The sequence below is a fragment of the Natator depressus genome, chromosome 1, assembly GCF_965152275.1.
Source record: "Natator depressus isolate rNatDep1 chromosome 1, rNatDep2.hap1, whole genome shotgun sequence".
In the NCBI taxonomy this organism is placed as follows: Eukaryota; Metazoa; Chordata; order Testudines; family Cheloniidae; genus Natator; species Natator depressus.
In genome coordinates, this window is record NC_134234.1 from 315,151,458 (window position 1) to 315,165,179 (window position 13,722).

A 13,722-nucleotide genomic window follows, 5' to 3' on the forward strand; every position below is an offset into this window, starting at 1 on the left:
GTTTTCTCCAGAAATATTAAGAAAATCCATCCAGTTTGATTCTGGTTTTCATACCTGCTCTATGATAGATACAGAAAGTAATAGAAAATGTTTTTTGGTGGAAGTTGTGCATCCTGAAAGTTTGAAATGTCACGTTCCTTTTGAAGATGTTGATAACATAACACTAGTAAAGGCAAATGTTAACTTTTGCAAGCAAGACAGATACATTATAGATAATACAGTGGTTAATAAGGTTGAAAAACAGACTATCACTTTTCACTGGGTAGATCTGTTATTTATCTCTTCTAGATTTCATGTTACAGTGCAAGATAGCACTTTTATTTGGTCTTGTACTTGCATGCAATCAATTACAACTATTTATGTGAACATGTGCAAAAATGTGCCTGAAATTCATAAGCTAAATACATCTAGTTCTCAGAATACTTGAGATGGAATAAATGCCAATCTGGAGATGACAAACCGGGCTGTGCAATTTCAACAATATTTCTAGTAAATGGTTTCAGGTCTATTGAAAACCTTAATGTTTCTTGTCAGGTGGGTCTTATGATGTAAGGTGCACATTTGAACAAGCAGTTAAAGACTTTGATATCTGATCTTTTACTACCACAGTTCCATAAAAATAAACCCTCTTATTTCACAAAAAGCTACCTAAAATCAAAGATAAATTCAAATGAAGTGAAGTCTAAATGATTAAAATAATATTGCCATTGTTTTCTAGATGTAATACAATTTTTACCTTGAAGATTATTGCCCTTTTCTCGGCTTATGTTTCATGTTGCCCTGGGAAATGTGAATAAGATTTCTGGAATTGTCAGAGGAGCAAAATATTGATGGGTCTCATCCAGCCACTGGGATTGATTCACCAATGAGTTGCTCTAATTATATGTTGGTGAAATTCCATGATATCAGTGAATTATACCAGGGTAAAACTGGAATAACACAATGATGAATCAGGAGCATAGCATTCTACAGACTACTACACATATTTACATATCTACATTAATCTATTTAAAGGTTTTCCAAAGCACCCATCACCATGTTATCTAGTGCCTCATAGTTAAATTAGATTTGCACAGTGAGATTTTTATAGAACTTCATGAACCTTCTTCTCTTCTGCATTCCCTGTTTAAGATGTGTTTATCTTAAGCAGGGACTATTTATTTTTAATTATTTTATTTGTTTGCTTCATCTCTCTTCTTTCTCTCTCCCATTAATCTGGTTATGGTGGGGAAGCTTTTCAAAGAGGAGGGCTTTGCAGCTTGCCCAGCCTCTGTATTTGCCTGATCTCCCTTAGAAAATTATTCCAAAGTTGACACCCCTTAAATTGAAGGAGAAAGAAAGAAAGAAAGAAAGAAAGAAAGAAAGAAGGTTTATCCACATCTGCCATACATCTTGTCCTGCGCTTTGGGAGCTGCATTTTCCCAAAAAAATGTAAATACATTAATGAGTCATGTGTGGAGATGCAGTCATTGATGTGGCTAGTTCTTGACACTTGATGAATTTAAATATCATGACCGAGACCTTAGAGTGGTAACAGAAATAGAATGGAAACCAGTGAAGGGATAGAAGCACAGAGATGATGAGCTCACAGTGGCCTTTCCCACTCAGGAGGTGGGCTGCTGTATTCTAGACAAGCTGGAGTTTTTCCATGCTTGCCACCATCAGTCCAAAATGCAGTAAGTAACAGTAATCCAGCCTGGGGGATGACAGTATGAATCACTGTGGCCAAAACCTCATATGGAAGGAAAGGGACAAGTTTGCTACCAAGGTGCAGATGGCTACCTGTTTTTCTAGACTAAGCACAGAGTATGATAAATAGGGGTACTTGCCTTCAAAAAGCCAGCTCATTAATTGAATCAATTCTCCCTTTGGACCTATTTCTGAGCTAGAAATGCACAGATATCAAAATCCAAAACTGATAAAACTCTAAAAAATGGCAGTACTTCTGTAATTATTATTTTAAATTTGGGGCCACAGAAATCATAAATACCCACAACTTTCTTTAGGCAATGGGAATTGTGGGCACTCAACACCTTTTTTTTAAAAGGAGAAAAATAATATTTATCGTTCAGTTCTGTAACTGTTCCGTGTGTGAGAATCCTATCAAGGTCAATGACAGTTTCGTGAATACATGCTGTATAGCAGGGAGGAAAAATGAGGCTCCAGGTGAAATGATCAAATCCTAAAATGCATCTTACAATAGAGTCTATATTCTTGAAAAAATAAAATTAAAGGCCAGTTTGCTAATGAAACAAAGATTTTTCCCAGGTTATTTTTAGGCATACTGGTTTGCAATCTCATCAAGACAGAAATGTATTCCAAAGAACCTTGAAATTTAAACTGCATGTCATATGAGAAAGAGACCACTTTTTGTAAGATGTGTGATGCCCTTCATACCACATCCCCAACATGCAGTATAGTAATTACTCATGAAGGAGGGTCTGCATGATGATCTATTTAATGTTAGTTCTCTGTAGGAAATAACATTTCTGTTCTCTGCCACAGAATAAAATAATCTATTTAAAAGAAAGTCTGCTGTGATTATAACAAATGTGATACAGTTATGAATTTCTCTCTTACACATACTGAAAAGCAGAAGACTTCATTTTTCCTTAACACAGAAATTCAGATGGAGACAACATGTTCTCCATCTTCTAATACAATACAAACAGAATCTGATCTAAAGGGATGGTTTTGCTAAGGGTTTTAGCTTCCATATTCATCCAGGAACTTTAATTCTGAATTGCACATGCAGGCTTATATTGTAGTTTCACTGAATAATTTTCCATGCACCACGAATTTGATGCCTAGCAACACAAGCTCTTTTTAGTTCAAAATGCATAAAGGTAGATGTTATTAAAAATCTTGGCTAGATTCAGGCTCTGTTTGTGATTGAACACAATGCCAGCAGTTGTTTCATATTAGGTCATCATAATAAATTCTGCATTTTGTTACTCAAATACTGAAGTATTCTTGACAGGCCAAATCCTGAGTGACGCTGAGCACCCACTGAAATAAGTGGGAGTTCTAAGTGGCTTAGCATTTCTCAGGATTTGCAACAGCTATTAACCCGTAAGTGTCCAATAAGTTTACACATATTTTGCTTAGAAGAAAAATGACTGTTTTAGGCAAAGCTTGAAAATATTAATTCCATATTTCTTTCTTGCAATGAAATATTCCAGAACAATAGGTCTTTCCTTGACAATGACCTGAATATTATGATTACATTTAAAATGTCTACTTTTGGACACAGCCCTTTAAGCTTTTATTTTAAAATATAGTTGAAAACAATAGCACTAGGCAACTGGAGGAAATTAATTTAACCTAGAGTAACAAATTATATTCTCAGCATTACAACAGTGTAAATTCAGTGTAACTCCAAATTTACATTGGTGCAATTGAGAAGTCAGTGAAACAACTTTATAATTACTGTCACAGAGCAGAATTTGGTTCATACTCTATAACTGAATATAGGAAAAGGACATTCACTGAAACATCATGATTTCAAGATAGCTCTCAACTGAGAGTACTATTTCAAACCTAATTTATGCAACAAATGCATTCCAATTTCTCAAGAAACATATACACTAAAATGAACTAAATCCCTTTTCCATCACTAAAATATCTAATTCTGAAAGCATTTGTCTCAAAGACATTCAATCTGTTATTGAGGATCATCTAGAATCCAAATCTTTTATTAAAACATATAAATGCTGTGGTTGTTTAGGTAAAGCAGTGCAAACTGGGATTCTTCAGACGTACTACTCTAGGACAGCAACTCTCTTTAAATGTCCTTAACTGGTTCCAACTGGGGATGACTGTGCTGATGATCAAAGAACCTAAGAATTAATCTGTCACTGTTACTGAAAGAAAAAGGAATTACTTTGGATAATTCCTTCATTACAAATTTATCCTGCAGAGGTACCAAAAGCTAAAAAGCACGGGATGCCTGTGACTCAGTTTTGGGAAATTTGTGGACTCTTGCAGGGTCTTCTGTAGGATCTTTGTTGAGTTACATTTACAGGGCCAAACTGTGCTCTCATTTACATCAGTGTAAAACTGGAGTAACTCCAACTTCAACAAAATTATTCTGGATTTACACTAGTGTAAAAGAGCATAATTTGGCCCATATTTTGCAGTATCTACATTAAGAAGAAAAGGAGTACTTGTGGCATCTTAGAGACTAACCAATTTATTTGAGCATAAGCTTTTGTGAGCTACAGCTCACTTCATCGGATGCATACTGTGGAAAATACAGAAGATGTTTTTATACACACAAACCATGAAAAAATGGGTGTTTATCACTACAAAAGGTTTTCTCTCCCCCACCCCACTCTCCTCCTGGTAATAGCTTATCTAAAGTGATCACTCTCCTTACATGAAAGCTTATGCTCAAATAAATTGGTTAGTCTCTAAGGTGCCACAAGTACTCCTTTTCTTTTTGCGAATACAGACTAACACGGCTGTTACTCTGAAACCTACATTAAGAAGCTTTTCAGCTAAAAGCCTTCTATGATTCATAAGTAAATGTTATGAATTAAAAAGTGAAAAATCTGATGAAGGTCTGCTCTTTTTAAGAGTCTGGTTGAAATATTTTCAGAGTAATGCAGCCATGAAACAGTACAGTATGTCCCTAAAGTAACCACTAATCTTGTTGTCATTTTCAGACTACTACTTCTTAACCACTTCACACATAAAAGCAGTATGGATGCTAGGTGGATAGGAAAAAAACAGTCATCCTTTTCATTCTGAAATAAGCAATCAATTTTAATGAAAGGAATAAGCCTCCACAGCTAGGTAAAAAAAGGTATAGGCAAAAAAAAAAGTCTATAGTGTAATAGGCCTTCAAGGTTCATTCAATACATTAGTTTATCCTCTTGCGGAATTATTTTTAAAGTAAATGTAAAATTATGCTAACACTGAACATGGTGTTGCCAGTTTACATTATTTGCTTAGTGTCACAGCTTTGAAACTCAACTCTATTTATTTTTGTATAAATATATATTGTATTGTCTTCTGTTCACTGCCTTCAAAAATACAATTAAAAGGAAAATAAATGCAGATAGTGTCTCCACCAAAAACTTCAGGTCAAAAGACCTGATTCTGTAGTCATTCCAAAGCCTGAACTTTTGCTGATGCCGAAAATGAGCTCACAGCCAGGAGAGGCTCAAAAATCAAGACATTAATGCATAAAAAAGGAATGTAGAAACATTGCATACCTTATGATATTTACCATTTTCAATTTGCTTCCTGTTCAGTACTTTATTTCCAAAAGTGATTCACAATGGTGAACAAATACAGGACATAGCAGTGTTCATTCTCAGACGCCTGCACAGTCACATGTCCAAATTAACACATTTGGCAGTACATTATATTCTCCGTGAAGGGAAAAGTAACAGTTTGGAGTACTGTATTGAGGAAGAAACTTGTGCACCACCATGGCAGAGGACAGAGGCATAATGTCCATGTGATAAAGCCTCCAGAGTACACAGGATAAGCGTTTCTGGTTGGTGGTATGTTGCCATGAGTCAGATTCATCCCAGTGACGCCTATCCAAAATCTACCTTTGTTCTCCTCCTATGCTCAAGGCCACCAGGGCACAGTTTAGTCATTAAAGAAACTTAGAGGCCTCTAGATTGCTCTAAGTTGCACTGGCTTGTAAGATCCTAAACAGAGTTTGATGGAATGTACTGCACTCCAGTCATGCCTCCTTCCACACTGGCACAGCCCCTATACCTGAGGTGTTAGAAGCAATGGCATACATATCTGACTCTATGCCAGCCATGGAGGGCAGTCAGCGCAGTGGTCTAGCCTCTTAGCAAAAAAAAGGGGCTCCAGTGGAGGGCCAGTATCTAGTCCCAGAAATCCAACCCCCTTTTTGAGCACTCAGGAGGTAGGATAATACAGCTTGGTGCACAAGGATTTGCGGTAAAAATCTGTACTCGGTGTCAGTCTGTCTCATTTTTCAGTCTGCACACCAAAGCATCTCTTTTCTGTTCAAAGAGCCCAATCTTTGCATACTCACAACTCCCATTGACTCTGTGTAACATTCATTAAATAAGAATATGTTTCTACATCAAGAGAAAGACTACATACACTCACCCAGAATTAAAATTAGTCTCAAGTTACTGAAAAACTAAAAGCCTTTTCAGTCTACAGTAGGAGAGATACATGGCACAAATCCACTCAACCTTACATCTGTAAGATAGAAGCAAACAAAAAAAAGTCTCACCCATAGGTATGAAAGAAGCAAGACTTCAAGTTATCCATTTACGTTAGTGAAAATAATGTTAAGTCATTAAATTAATGACATTGTGTTTAAAAGTTTAAATTAACATTTTTATTTTTAACTATTTCCTCTCTAATGAGGGCCATCTTTAAATGTACTAATCAATTTTGGTACCCAATTAAAACTTAAACTGTGCTATCAATTTCCTCACCTAATACATAATACTGTTCAGACCAAGCTCCTTAGTAACAAAGGAACTAAAATGAAGACTTATTCTTTTGCTCAGCTATTTGAAGAAATATGCTTACCAGTACTCATGAATTACCAGTGAGAAAGATGCTACCCAGGGCATGAAGTAGTATCACTTCTTGTAAAGAGACTATATATTTTAAAAGATAAAAAATTATCGGTTGTACTGTATGACACTAAAACCGAAGATACTTCAAAGCAAACTTCTCCTATAGAATGTTTAGAAATAAGCAACTTGTGAAGTCCCCTTCTAGTTACCGTTATACTAGTAACAAAGAATGAATCAGTCACCATATTCTTTGCAAACCCCATATAAACTGGATGAAGTCAATTTAAGCCTGATACTACGAATCCCTTAATCAAACCCTATGAAAAATAGCACTATATAAGGACCTAATCTACCCTGTATGAAGAACTCCCATTGACTTCAATGGGACCCCTACAACCAGAAGATCCACAGGATTGTGTCCTGAGTTGGCAACATTTTGTGTCTCCTTTTTTCACCTAATTTATAGATCTTTCAGATTTAATGACAGAATATTGGCTGTGATCAAAATTTCAGTATGCGGGGTAAGTGTTTCTGATTAGTGGTACTTTGCTACAAAGCCTCCCCAGTCACACTCTGACCCAAGCTAAACGCATGTATATAGGACAGCTCTGTCAGCATAGACCCTGGTGGATAGTCACCAAGGAGGAATGTCTGCCCAGGCTGGAGGTTGTGGCAATGGACACTTTGGACAAGGGCTCATTAGGAGCAAGTACAGCCCCAAAAGTAAGTGGTGGAAGGCCAGGGAAGCTATGATGTGCCAATTCATCATTTTCTATCAGCAGCCTGGTTATAAAGTTTTTAACTGAAAGTTATTACCCCACTGGAAATCCTAGGAGGAGGATGGCTCTATTACTACCTGCTATTCTTTGGGATAAATCTCTGCTTGAGTGCAGAAGAACAGATCAATCTGGTTTCAGTGGTTCTCAACCTAGCTTTCAAAAGTATGAATACGAGACATGTGCACAAGACAGTACAAAATACACAGACCGGGAGTTGGAGTGCACAGAGGCAGATGGGAAGGCAACAAAGACAGCAAGAAAGATGTCTGAGTTGGTAGATGCATAACCCATCAAACTTAAGGTCAGGTACACATGGATATCACAGACTCTACATATGTGTATCAGATGTACATCGCCACATTTACCAAAAGCCGACCTGCCTTTCTTATTAAAATAACTTAATTCTATCTGTAGCCATAAAATAGGTTGAATGAAAATTGAGGATAAGCTGATATCAGAGGTGAAAAGCTGGAAATAAATGTTGCATTAAAAAGGCTTTTCTCCAAAAGGCCATACAATCTTTAATCTAACTGCTCTGAATCCAAAACGTATAAGTTTTTAACAAGAAGATTTTAATGAGGTTTTAAATTTAATCTGTATTTATTATGACACTGGGATAAATCCAATCATTCAAGAGCTTGGGTTAAGTACCTCTGGACAAAATGGCCAGACGCAAGTATATATTACCTAAAAGACAGCGAAGAGATGTGAACTAAATGATTAATCACCACTGCAAATTGTTCTCATGCATCATGCCATTTCTCCATTTTATGTGTATGTGTATAGTTTTGTCTTTAATTTGGGAGGGTTGGGAAGAAGGGAAGGAAACAGATTTTGAAATAAAAAACTGAATCTCATTTAATCTTAAAGTTGGAAAAATACTATTCAAGGAAACCAGTTTATTTTATAGAAATAAGAAAGGAAGATAATTATTAAACAGGCAGAAATTTATTACATGAGAATCATAATCTATTGTAAATATACAGGACTGAAAGTGAAAAGGTTTGCATTTTATTCCCGACTCTGCTACGCAGTTGCTGCAGTAATTAGCAGGACTACTTTCATGAGTGAAGGGAGCAGGATTTGGCACAATATAGTCCAGATACAGGAAACACTTAAGCACATTAGTAACTTTAAGGATAGGCCTAAACTGGACTACTTCTCGGTTTAAGTGTTAGCAGATATTAAATAAACATTGTAACACTCTGTCAGGATCCAGTCTAGTGATCTGCTAAAAATGAGTCAGAAAGATAAGTTTCTCCCCCTACACATTCTGATGCTGTTCTATATGACTATTATAAATAATATTTCTAAGAAAAAAATAAAAGGAGGACTTGTGGCACTATAGAGACTAACAAATATATTTGAGCATAAACTTTTGTGAGCTACAGCTCACTTCATCGGATGCATGCAGTGGAAAATACAGTGGGGAGATTTTATATACACAGAGAACAATGGGTGTTACCATACACACTGTAAGAAGAGCGATCAGGTAAGGTGAGCTATTACCAGCAGGAGAGGGAAAAAAACCCTTTTGTAGTGATAACCAAGGTGGGCCATTTCCAGCAGTTGACAAGAATGTCTGAGGAACAGTGTGGGGGGAAAATAAACATGGGGAAATAGTTTTACTTTGTATAATGACACATCCACTCCCAGTCTTTATTTAAGGCTAAGTTAATGGTGTCCAGTTTGCAAATTAATTCCCATTCAGAAGTCTCTCGTTGGAGTCTGTTTTGAAGTTTTTTTGTTGAAGAATTGCCACTTTTAGGTCTGTAATCGAGTGACCAGAGAGATTGAAGTGTTCTCCAACTAGTTTTTGAATGTAATAATTCTTGATGTCTGATTTGTGTCCATTTATTCTTTTACGTAGAGACTGTCCAGTTTGACCAATGTACATGGCAGAGGGGCATTACTGGCACATGATGGCATATATTAGATTGATCGATGTACAGGTGAATGAGCCTCTGATGGTGTGGCTGATGTGATTAGGCCCTACGATGGTGTCCCCTGAATAGATATGTGGACAGAATTTGCAACGGGCTTTGTTGCAAGCATAGGTTCCTGGGTTAGTGGTTCTCTTGTGTGGTTGCTGGTGAGTATTTGCTTCAGGTTGGGGGCTGTCTGTAAGCAAGGACTGGCTTGTCCCCCAAGATCTGTAAGAGTGATGGGTCGTCCTTCAGGATAGGTTGTAGATCCTTGATGATGCGCTGGAGAGGTTTTAGTTGGGGGATGAAGGTGACGGCTAGTGGCGTTCTGTTATTTTCTTTGTTGAGCCTGTCCTGTAGTATGTAACTTCTGGGTACTCTTCTGGCTCTGTCAATCCGTTTCTTCACTTCAGCAGGTGGGTATTGTAGTTGTAAGAATGCTTGTTAGAGATCTTGTAGGTGTTTGTCTCTGTCTGAGGGGTTGGAGCAAATGCGATTGTATCGTAGAGCTTGGCTGTAAACAATGGATTATGTGGTGTGGTCTGGATGAAAGCTGGAGGCATGTAGGTAAGTATAGCGGTCACTAAGTTTCCGGTATAGGGTGGTGTTTATGTGACCATCACTTATTAGCACTGTAGTGTCCAGGAAGTGGATCTTTTGTGTGGACTTGTCCAAGCTGAGGTTGATGGTGGGATGGAAACTGTTGAAATCATGGTAGAATACCTCAAGGGCTTCTTTTCCATGGGTCCAGATGATGAAGATGTCATCAATGTAGCGCAAGTAGAGTAGGGGCATTAGGGGACGAGAGCTGAGGAAGCGTTGTTCTAAGTCAGCCATAAAAATGTTGGCATACTGTGGGGCCATGCGGGTACCCATAGCACTGCAGCTGATTTGAAGGTATACATTGTCCCCAAATGTGAAATAGTTGTGGGTGAGGACAAAGTCACAAAGTTCAACCACCAGGTTAGCCATGACATTATCGGGGATACTGTTCCTGATGGCTTGTAGTCCATCTTTGTGTGGAATGTTGGCGTAGAGGGCTTCTACATCCATAGTGGCTAGGATGGTGTTTTCAGGAATATCACCGATTGATTGTAGTTTCCTCAGGAAGTCAGTGGGGTCTCGAAGATAGCTGGGAGTGCTGGTAGCATAGGGCTTGGGGAGGGAGTCTACATAGCCAGACTAAGTAAAACTATTTCCCCATGTTTATTCTCCCCCTCCACACACACACAGTTCCTCACACATTCTTGTCAACTGCTGGAAATGGCCCACCTTGATTATCACTACAAAAGGTTTTTTTTTTCTCTCCTGCTGGTAGAGATCAGCTCACCTTACCTGATCACTCCTGAAACTCCATTGTTTCATGTTCTCTGTGTATATAAAATCTCCCCACTGTATTTTCCACTGCATGCATCCGATGAAAGTGAGCTGTAGCTCACGAAAACTTATGCTCAAATAAATTTGTTAGTCTCTAAACTGCCACAAGTACTCCTTTTCTTTTTGCGGATACAGACTAACACGGCAGCTACTCTAAAAGAAAAAATAGTTTCAGTTTCAATTTTTTCGGTTCTTTCTACTTTCTCAAAATCTTGCATGAATGTTTAACTTTTTTGATATCCAGTTTTAAATATTGCTGGCAACCTTGCTAACCTGAGAAGCTATTACTCATGTGAATTGTCCTACTGAAATTAATGGACTGCTGATGAGTAAAGGTTGCAGGTCAGCCCTAATCTAATATATAATATCAATAACAACAGAAAATAACTGGTGGCCCAGTAGTTAACTTTCAGAGTTTGATTTGTCACTGATTTTAACAGAATTATACCAGCGTAAAACTGGAATGACTCAGCAGCAAATAAGATTCTGAGTCTTTAAAAATACTTATCAAATGTAGTCTGGTCTTCCATTCTGCTGAAACAAATGGATTAAACAAATCTAGCCCTTCACTCGTCTTTAGTGAAGATGGCTCCAGCTCTTTTGAAGATCAGTTGTACTATCTGTTGTATAATATATAGTGTCCAATGCTGCTCCCATTAAAAGAAGTTTTGGCACGGATTTCCCAGGGAGAATATTTGACACTATAATGAGAAAATCTCCAGAATTATCCCTTTAGTAAATTTGTATTGTATCTTCAATAGCTGTAATTCTAACCAAGGACATTTGTCAAATAAAGTCTTATCAAAGTGGGAGCTCTAGTCCAAGAGCCATTCATTTTATCTGAAGCGACTGGGCCATCACTTCTAAAATTTAGAGATTTGTTTAAATGTTTATATTCCACTGCATCAGTTTCCAAGACTGTGCTCATACAGTGTTACAATGAACTGAAAGCTCATAAAAGTGAATAAAAGGCTGAAGAGAGCCTACAGAATGTACAGTATTCTGTGAGAATTGTGGAAATGTTTGATACTTTCTATATGTTTACATTGTTTACTTAGATTTTAAGCTATTCAGTGCAGGGACTGTCTCTCTTTTAGATTTATACAACACCCAATACATCGGGTTGATTGAGGCATGTAGACACTAATGTAGGCATGTAGACATAATATGCATATTTAATAATATCTTTATTTGTTACATAATATAGAGAATTAAGAAAGAATGGCACTGTTGTTAAGGCCCGGGATTGGGAGTCAGGCAACTCTAGTTCTATTCCCAGTACTGCTACAGGTTTCCTGAGTGACCTTTGACAAGTCACTTAACTTCCTGATTTCTCTGTTAAATGGGGGACAATAATAGTCATCTGCCTCCTCATGGTGCTGTGAAGCTTTACTCATCATTATTAGCAAAGAACTCTAAGATCTTCAGGTGGAGGGCACTATGTACAACTATACAGTATCACTTATCAAACAGTAAGACTCACCCAGATCTTCAGCTGTGGTACAGTCACTTTATGCTGTGCCACTGGAGCAAAATGGCGCCAGCTTAACCAGCCATGACAGATCCATCCTAACACAAAATGCCACCACTGAAGCTCTTAAATCAAAACTCACTTAATTTCTGCTGGTGTATGGGGTATGGCTAGAAAAAGTGGTGGAACCTCAACTCTATGCCTAAGCAATCCCCAGGTGTGGTATTAGCCCTTTGGGACCACTGACAGCTAGAGTAAGTTAGAACACCAATCAGACTGCTGTATGCCACAGGATTAGTCCAGAGCAAAGGTGGCCAAGGATTGGGGAGCACAAAGCCACCTTTGGGCACATCCCTCTGAGCTGCACTGTGCTATCTGCTTTCTGACTGCATCCAAGGATTGGGGCTTGTGTATTTTTTCCCTTTACAAACACCATATTAAGGATCCAATTCCACAACCATTACTACAGTAAGATTTGCAAGTGTAAATAGTAGTATCATATGTAAACGTTACCGGATCAAGCTCCAAATTTCATAAACATTCACTTTTCAAATTGGAATTTAGCCTTCATATATAGACATACCTCTTCATTATTGCTGATGTTGGATTTTTTAAGCATTGGAGCTTCGTTCTCCCTCTCTTCCTTTGCAATTTCAGGTAGGCAGTTCCTGTTTATTACTACTCCGGAGTTCTTATATTAATATAAGTTTGACATAACAGAACTATTCTGCTGATGTGAGATAAGCTTATTCCATCTCCATTCCATTTAATACTTGAATTCTGACATCTTTAATCAAACAGGACTGATCGCTTTCAGAACTACACTAGGAAAGCAAAAGCAGACATATAAGTTCCCAAGAATTCATTAACAGTAAAGTGTATGTGTGTGTTATTTTTGAGTCTGTAAAATCCTTTAACTGAATGTAAAATAGGTGTGTGTATTTTACACACAAACAATTGTGTTAAGGGTTTTTAACACTCTCAAAAATTGCAGAGATAGCCTAAAATTGTCTGATATCATAAGTGAGGTCTCCAGTGGTACCTAATTAGAACATGCATGGCAAACAGATGACAAAATAAGAAAAAAATAAATAAAAGGTCAAATCCAGAAACAAAGCAACTTATACATTATATTAAATATAAAATATTCACAAGAGAGATCTGCTTTGATGTGTATAAAATGAATACCATTGGTCTGATCCTCTATAATCTCACACCTTACATAGTCCTCTAAATGGTATAAAATAGGTATAAAATGCTACCAAATCAGAAATTTTCTACTCATATCAGTGGTAATATTTTACATCCACTTGGCACAGATGTAAATGACTACACAAACACAATGCAATGGAGACTCACACCCATATGCTTCAAGACATTTGGTCCCCTGTCTTCAGTAGTGTATGTTAAATAGCTTCCTAGTTGCGTTTAAATCTGACTAAAAAGAAAAGGAGTACTTGTGGCACCTTAGAGACTAACCAATTTATTTGAGCATGAGCTTTCGTGAGCTACAGCTCACTTCATCGGATGCATACTGTATACTCCACAGTATGCATCCAATGAAGTGAGCTGTAGCTCATGAAAGCTCATGCTCAAATAAATTGGTTAGTCTCTAAGGTGCCACAAGTACTCCTTTTCTTTTT

The 13,722-nt window shown here is 37.5% G+C and overlaps 1 protein-coding gene across 9 annotated transcripts in view; it reads right to left on the reverse strand.

Moving 5' to 3' along the window:
* Positions 1-13,722, reverse strand: part of TAFA5 (TAFA chemokine like family member 5) — a 712,037-nt gene that overhangs the window by 398,326 nt on the left and 299,989 nt on the right. The gene's annotated exons all lie outside the window — the stretch shown is intronic.